The following is an 8,540-nucleotide window of genomic DNA, read 5'->3' as shown; positions in this document are numbered from 1 at the left end:
ATAAAAAAAAAAGTTATCAAATTGTTGAAATTATATATATATATATATATATATATATATATATATATATATATATATATATATGTGTGTGTGTGTGTGTGTGTGTGTGTGTGTGTGTGTGTATCCGGAAAAAAAAACTTGGTAGGAAGTGAAGAAGTTTTTTTTCAACATATTTTTTTGACGAACAAAATAAATGAATCACTAGATGAATAAAAGATGACAAGGTTCACAAAAAAAATCTCGAAGAAACATCTCGATGATTCATTTATATAATGATTTTGTTGTTATTCATTAAAATTGTCATAAACGTGATTTTTTTTTCTTAATTTACTTAAAAATGAATCACAAAGATGTTTTTTGTGATCATCTTACAAATAAATCATCTAATGATTCATTTTGTTTGTTTTTTAAAAAAATATGTAGAAAAAAAAACTTTTTCAAAAATTTTCTTCTTATTTGATCTTAACTCTCTCTCTCTCTCTCTCTCTCTCTATATATATATATATATATATATATACACACACACACACACACACGAAATTTCAAATTTACAAAATTACACACATGCTCCTTAAGGTTTAAAGTATATTGCAAATTTAGTACAAGGGCAAAATAGTCTTTTCATTAATAGCTAACAGTTGAAAAGTTAGATTTAACGACATAAGAACCTTTTATGTAATTTTGCAAACCACAGGACCAGTGGCATGACCTTTTTAAAAAAAAGTCTTCAAAGTGAGATATTTTGTTGTCCACATGGAACAATTATGAAACTGTGATAAATGAGTGAATCTTGAATGTTAGATCTTTATAGATTAAATTTTGATTTAGAACTTGAATTTTATGTTTGTCATCTTTAATTGGCATGGACTTCAAAAGTATCATACATTCCTACATTCCACTTATCCAAGAAAGAGAAAAAGATAAGTAACTGCATCTAAATTCGCATTCGAAGAACGGGTGAAGATAATTGAGAAGGGGCTTACTAATGGATATGAGGATATACAAGAAATGGTCACGAAAATAACATCTTCTACATGACCTAGGTGACTTTACGGTTGTATATGAAGAGTAGAAGACTATGACTTTTTCTACTGTATAAATCAATCAGGTTTGTCTCAAGTTTACTAAAAACTTAATTATTACGATGTGGAATAGGTTAGACGCTTCGAGCAAGCCAGGTTTTGCAAAGACTATATTACAAGTAGACATTTGAAATTGGTTATATTTTTATCATTCTATTTTTATTTAGGTTTATGGATTTTTAAATAACTTAGGTTGAGAACTTTATTAATTTTGAAGTCATGTTGATTAATTGGTATTAAATATTATTTGAATTTAATGATTTTTTACTAATTCGTGAAAAACATTTTGTTAAATTCGAGTTGATGTTGGTAAAATTTGGTTTTTAGGTTTTTTGTTGTAAAAGCACAATATGATAATTTTAGTTTCTTGCTATGTTTTGTTTTAGTTTTACCTAATAAAATCAGACAACTTGTTTATATTCTAGTTTTACCAAAATCAATGAAATTAATCAATTCTGGTCAGATTTCGTTTACCTAAAGCCTGCATAGGGGGTGTTTGAGATTACTTGTTGAAATAATTTATTAACATATTGGTTTTCTCAAAAAAACATCTCAAATAAAGTCATTTTATTTCTACATCATAATCATTTTAGTCATTATATTTTTTTATATTCAATTAAGTCTCAAAAGCTAAAAATTATTTACATTTTGACCCATTTACCCAGTAAACCGGTCACAACAAGAATATAAATTTTTTTACGCATATATGATCAAAATATAAGGAATTGTTTTACCAACAGAATATAAATTTTGTTTTACGCTTATATGATCAAAATATAAGGATTTGTTTTAAAGTATCTTATTTTTAATTTTTTTAATATCATCTTATTATGTTAGCATAATCTTAATATAATAGTTTCTATATGACATAAGGTATTATCTTAATCTTATCTTATTGTATTTCTCTGTTATTATCGTATAATATTCTCTTTAAAATAAACATAAGAATCTAAAAGTTACAAAAAAATGATCTTTAAAAAATAACTTTGTTAAATAAATGATATCAAGGTTGTTAAAATCACAATCATAATGGTAGGATTGTATATTCACCTAGGTAAAATGATCCGTATTAGAGATGTATCTTTCGTGCTTTAAAGTATTTATTGTTAACTGAATAGGGAGCTGATAGATGAAAATATACCTTTATTTTATAAAATGTTTTTGGTAGGATCTTACGTACTTGAAAACCTATATAGGATCTTACGATCATAATTTTGCAAAGTGGAAAAACAGTTCTATATAGAAGAAAGAAAATATCACAAGATTAATGTAAGATAATATTATCTGTTAAATAGAAATATTATAAAAACGGTTATTTTTAGAAGAAAAAAAAAACTACTTTTATAATAAATATTTTTTGTCAAACAAAGAAAAATATCATAAAATTAATGTAAGATAATACAATCCGTTGGATAGAAAAAATATACTAAGATAATAAAATAATATTAAAAACTTAAAAATAATATGTTTGTAAAAAAATCAGTATATTTTGATCATATCTACAAAAAATCATCATATTATGTTGGTGACAGGTATATCGGGTAAAATGGTCAAAATGTAAGCAATTGCAAGTTTTTAGAACTTAATTAAATAAAAATTATATAATTACTCAATCTATAATGATGTTAAAATATAAGGATTTTTCTGGAGATTTTCTTTTCAAAAAGAAAAATAAGATTAAAAAAAAGGTTTTTGAGTATAAAAAAAAGCGCTTCTTGAAATTGATTTTGTGAAATTATAAAAAGGAGGAATTGAAAAGTAAAGAAGAGCCGGATATTTTTAATAGCTTTTGACTTTTTTAAATTGCAGTTATATTTATACCCTCAAACTAACCTAAAATAACCCACTAATTTTTTAGTAATTTTACATGTATAAGCTAAACCAAACATTTTAAAAAAAACAATTTATCGACTTATTGGTTTTTAACACCACAAAAGCTAATACAAACACTTTTTAAAACAAACTCATTTTCCTATCACCATAAGTCAATAAGCACTTTTGTCCAAAAGCACTCTCATAGTTAAATAAGCAATCCCAAACAGCCTCTTACTCTCCAACTCTAAAGACCACACACTAGCACTCCCCGATTCTTTTCCCATTTTTCCACCATCACAACCCGAACATCTCAATGACATGGCTCCACCATTGTAGTGTTACAACCCCGCCATTGCAATGACATCATCTCTACCATCGCATCAATTTTCAGGTTCTTCTTTCTTTCCTTCTACTTGTGCTTTATGCTTTCATACCTTTTCAAATTTCAAGCTCTGAAGCTCCTCTTGCAGAAAATCTTAAATATGCACAGTATCTTATAGGTTCCTGATGTTCATTTTTTAGTCAATGTAGATGATGCCTCTCCATTGGTGTGTTCATTGCTTAGAAGTTTCATGAATAAATTAGAATAATATTTATCCACCGTTAATCCCTTATGCAGATAATTCAAAAGGTTGTCATTTGTTTGCACATAAGAGGTGATTTGTATCATGGGCATCAAAATATGTACATTCTAATGATCTACGTAAAAATAAGGGATAATGACTTAATAGGCTAATATACTTTTCGATTTGTACACATTTTGTTACTGAATTTTTTTTGTCCAAATTTACTCTTTAACGTGTTTAAATTGTATACATTCAGTCCACTACTCTAGATAAGTCAGAAAAAATGACTTAATAAGGTAATATATTTCTCATTTTATATACATTTAGTCCTTATATTTTTTGTTGCAAAATAAGTCATTGTTTTTTTGTACACATTCGATATTTATGACTAGTTTCTTCAGGTTTTCCTCACGACATCTTACATGGTGTGACAACTCGAATTTTTTTGCTTTCAAGACCCAGTCAATCAACTCAACTGAGTGTCATACTCATTCCTGCTATCTTTTAGCCTTATTTAGAGTCAGAATAAAGGTTCAAAGCTCTGTAGAATCAAGCATTGAGCATAGGAATGGATCGCGTACACTTCTAGCACCAAAATCGAGCCTTACACTCCAACATAAGGAGTGTACGGCCGCACACATGGGTGTGCGGCCGCACACCCCTCTTTTGGCAGCACACTCACGTGTATAAATGTAGATCTCAGCCTCCTTTAATCCCTTTTCACACTCCTAAGCCTAGAACTCGATTTCTCTCTCAACTATCATCCGATTTTCAACTTAGATCTTCAAGAATGTAAGTGTTCTTCCCTTGATTTGTTGTTAATCTTCTTAAACTAGCACTACAAACAAATTGACATTTAGTGGCATACATTTTCAGTGGCATAAATTTTTTGTGCCGCTATATTATGTTTTTAGTGGTATATTTTATATGCCACTATTAATATTGATAGATTTAATGGCACTTACCATTTTATACCACTAATATTTATATTTAATAGTGGCAGATTATTTTAATATGCTATTAAAGCTTATAGATTATATGTCATACAAGTCATTATATGCCACTAAAGTTTTATTAAGATTTTATCCGGTCCTTTTTATGCCACTATATAATTTTTGTTTCCCTTTTTTCGTCTTTCAAAAAGGGGAAAAACCTCATTTCCTTTTCTCTGAAAAATATAAACGTGAATAAAAGCAAGGAAAGACAAATGGCGTGCACCGGTTTTCTAAAGTGACACCGAATGGAAACTAGAAACACACCGGATTCAATATATCCACTGTGGTTGCTTGTTGATATCATCTTCCGCCATTCACAATTACAATCACAGATGTCAAATATCGATTGTTTCTCCTTCTCCATCACTCTCTCTTGAATGGATTTTTCGGAGATTTCAATCATGTTGAGGCTTAAGGAAGCGAAGCAAGTTGTCCATAAATCCATTGAGCTCTGTCGCATCTCCGATCTTCAATTCAATTCATCAAATGCTAGAATCGTAAGTAGACCACTAGAAAAGACGTATTATGTCGTAAAAATCCTCCACGCTTCTTATTTGTCTCCATCATCTCATGAGTCCTGAGAGTGCCGTTTTATATTTCATGTTTCCACCTCTTAGCCAAAGTTCAAAATACATAGATGATAAGGGTTCAAAACACATAGACAATTAGGGTTCTCGTTTTCTTTTTGATTTCTAAGGATTGAATAAACCTTCTTCATGTTACTGTGTCGTACTCGATGCTTCACGCAATTTTTCATCATTCTAGGGCTTGGATGAACCTTCCCCCATAGCTTTGTTAAAGATACGCCACCCTATCTACAAATTCCTGGAAATAATCAAAGTTGTAGTTAGTTATTTCTCCCCTGATTTCGTGATTGAGCCACCATGTCGACTTTTTTTGCTATGAAATTGGTATGCTTTTGACTTTAATTGGCTGATGAATTTAGCTTAATTTTAAACTTTGATGGCTAATTTTGAGATTGCCCCCATGTCCACATATTCAGCTCTAAATCTCAAGAAAAACTTTTCAGTTTTCTGTCTGGAAAAGGTGTGTGTACAATTCTATTTGGTGATGGTTTTTATGCAAACATTATATAAGATTAGTATTTGTTGTTGTATTAACAGGTTGATCTCGCAAAGCTGCCATTGGAGATAGGTCATCTATAGGGGTACTTGTTTGAGGATTGGCCAGGTGTTGATGATGATGGAGAAAATAAGATTTAACTGTTCAGGTATTTGAGTTGTAGCTGATGTGTGGTCTTAAGAATGGTTCTAAGATTTCCTAAAAATTGGTTTGAAATCTTTATTTCTTGAAAAGTTCATGAAGAATTGGAATCAATCCACTCTTAATGATAATCAATTAGTATAATGTACATAAATATCTACTTATTTCTAATTACAATTATCTCATAGTAAAGTAAGCTTGAGTTTTTATTTTCTAAATGGTTTGAAATCTTTATTTCTTGAAACATTCTTAATTTCTATCAGAAGTGTTTGTATATTGTAATTTAACTCTGTATGTTGTATTTGTTGGTGGGTGTTATGTCACATTAGTGCTTAATGATTCTATCTTACTCATGCAAAACTTCATTTTAGGTTAGATTTGTTCTTTGTATTGGGGATCTCATGAATTATGAGCATTCTTGCCTTATCATAGGATTTTTTTTGTTGGAATATGATGTCAATGCCTTATTCTAGTTTAATTTTCATTATATTTGAAGATTTCACATACTTATCAAACCAAAACCCAAAATCAATTGTACATTGATCCTCATTATTCATCAAACTCACAGTTCTTTCAAATTATTGAAAATGAGGATGAGCTTGTAAGTTCCTTGGTTTTGATGATTATATGTTATTACATATTAATATATATTGATGAATACTTTTGTTTTTCTATATCTGGATAATAACAATATAGGGGGAGTTTTCATTTCCTTATAGGAAAAAACTAAAAATAGGATGCTATAAAAATTAATTAATTGAAGTACATTATTTAATTGTTACAACAAATAAAAGAGTGATTATTTAAATAATTACAATTACATGATATATATTTAATTTTCTTTTAGGTAAGATCATATGGCATATCTAGTCTCTCCCAAGATTTAAATGGAGTGCATATTTCAGCTTCATGCATGGACAACAGGTACACTTTTAAAATCTTTTGACCATTTTACCCTTTACCCTTTGAAAAAATTTCATTCCTTTTTTTAGTTTCAGTATAAATATTTGGGTTAATCTTTTGTGTTATTTCTGGATTAAACCTCATCTTTATTTTATTCTTGAAAAAGACCATGCATTTTTTTTCATTTTTTTTTAATCTTAACCTTCTAGTCATTTTTCCGAAAAAAAAAATGTGAGGTTTCTTTCTATAAAAACTAAAAAAATAAGGATTTATTTGTGAACAACTAGAAGGTTGAAGGTTATTTTCAGGAAAAAACAAAGTTGAGTTTTTTTTTTTAGGAAAAACACAAAATCTAAGGTTTTTTTTTATGAAATTAACCCTAAAGATTTTTCATGGGTTTCAACAGGATATATCTTTTGAATGTACTTTGACTAGAGAAGGGGCCTATTAAAACCTTCAAAGGGTGTGATATTAGTACATTTTTTTTGTTAAGGTAAAGTTCTATTTTCCATATTATTAATTTTTTTATTTAAATAATGGAATAATTAATGGTTTTTAAATGTGAAATATGCAGTCAAAATTGAGTCCAGATGCAGGGCATATCCTTAGTGGATCTAGTGATGGAAATGCATATGTATGGTAGGTCAATAATCATACAGCAGATCCTATTATGCTTCAAGGCCATAATGGAGAAGTTACTGTAGTAGATTGGTATGTAAATATTTAAGTTACAATTACCAAAAAAAATAACAATTTTTTAAATATATGAACTTTTTAAATTTTTTATTCATTTGTAGGTGCTCATCTGAGATAGGTAAAATAGCAACCTCTGCTGATGTTCCATATATTGCTTCGGTTAGTTTTCATGTTTTTATCCTCTTTAATATTCATTACATTAGTTGAATTAATTAGCTGAGGCAACTTTTAGGTGCCAAATCCTCTGTTTGACCTTGCTGGAATTATGTTCGACCAATTTGGGAATTATGTCCGGCCAATTTGGGATTCCATTTTGGAAGTTTTTTCTTGCAACCCTATTCGGAAAGGCAATTTTTAAAACTCACATACAGGTCATCTTCTCTTTTTTCTTCAAAGTAACCTTTGAGATTATTTCTTATCACATATAACATGTGATGGACTAATCACTTACTAACTCCTTATTTGGTAATTGGTATGATGGAATCACAGAATGAAAAGAAAATAATAATAATAATGACTGATTTTGAATTTTGAATTGCAGACAGTATTCATCATCTTAGTGTGCAACAATCAACTTCTTGATTGGATAGAAAATGAATTGATAAACTATTGAAACATTGGGCCTCGAGCTGTTGATCTTCTTGTTATAAAGGAGGTATATTCTTTTTAGTTATATAGCTTTGTTGTTATTTCAAATATATTACTATTACTTAAATACTTTATTTAAATATAACTATATTCATTGATCATTACATTTGTGTGCAGGGTATAAGAAGTCTTGATAATGATTCAACTGCATATGGATTTCCCTTATAGTTTATTGTTTTTGCCTTATAGTTTTGGGTTTAATGAGTAAGTGATAATACTTCATGTGCAACTTTAGACTTATTTAACTTTACTTAGATGTTTGTTTAAAAGAATTCAAAATATTGATGAACAACAAAGAAATTATTATTATTTTCTACGCAGTACAGTTAAATTAGTTATTTATTTATTATTATAGCGAAAAAATGTGTTGCTATAAGTAGCATGAGTTCTAGAATCACATGTAATTAGCGGTCAAAAATATGTGCCAAAAAACATTTTATTAATTAGCGGTCAAAAATATATGCCAAAAAACATTTTATTGTATTGTGGCAAACAAAAAAGTGCCACTAAAAGTATGATCAATTTTAGAATTGAATTAGTTTTTACGGCACAAATTATGTGTCACAAAATAGTTTTTGTCTACTGTGGCAAATAAAAAAGTGTCACTAAAA

At 28.8% G+C, this 8,540-nt stretch overlaps 2 long non-coding RNA genes across 3 annotated transcripts; both read left to right on the top strand.

The window, feature by feature from the left end:
• Positions 1-5,121: 5,121 nt before the first annotated feature.
• On the top strand, positions 5,122-7,070 carry LOC145090479 (uncharacterized). Of its 2 annotated transcripts, XR_013701603.1 has the most exons (5): positions 5,122-5,369; positions 5,462-5,505; positions 5,583-5,689; positions 6,530-6,606; positions 6,992-7,070. It is a non-coding gene; the product is annotated as an uncharacterized LOC145090479 (long non-coding RNA). The 2 variants fall into 2 exon arrangements; XR_013701602.1 differs by having other exon boundaries at positions 5,122-5,505.
• A 93-nt stretch (positions 7,071-7,163) lies between these two features.
• On the top strand, positions 7,164-8,148 carry LOC145090478 (uncharacterized). The gene is made up of 4 exons (XR_013701601.1): positions 7,164-7,296; positions 7,383-7,440; positions 7,823-7,936; positions 8,047-8,148. It is a non-coding gene; the product is annotated as an uncharacterized LOC145090478 (long non-coding RNA).
• Positions 8,149-8,540: the final 392 nt, after the last annotated feature.

This window comes from Lactuca serriola, chromosome 2 (assembly GCF_051521515.1).
Source record: "Lactuca serriola cultivar US96UC23 chromosome 2, Lser_US96UC23_V15, whole genome shotgun sequence".
Classification (NCBI taxonomy): Eukaryota; Viridiplantae; Streptophyta; class Magnoliopsida; order Asterales; family Asteraceae; genus Lactuca; species Lactuca serriola.
This window is presented reverse-complemented; position numbering and strand designations above follow the sequence as displayed.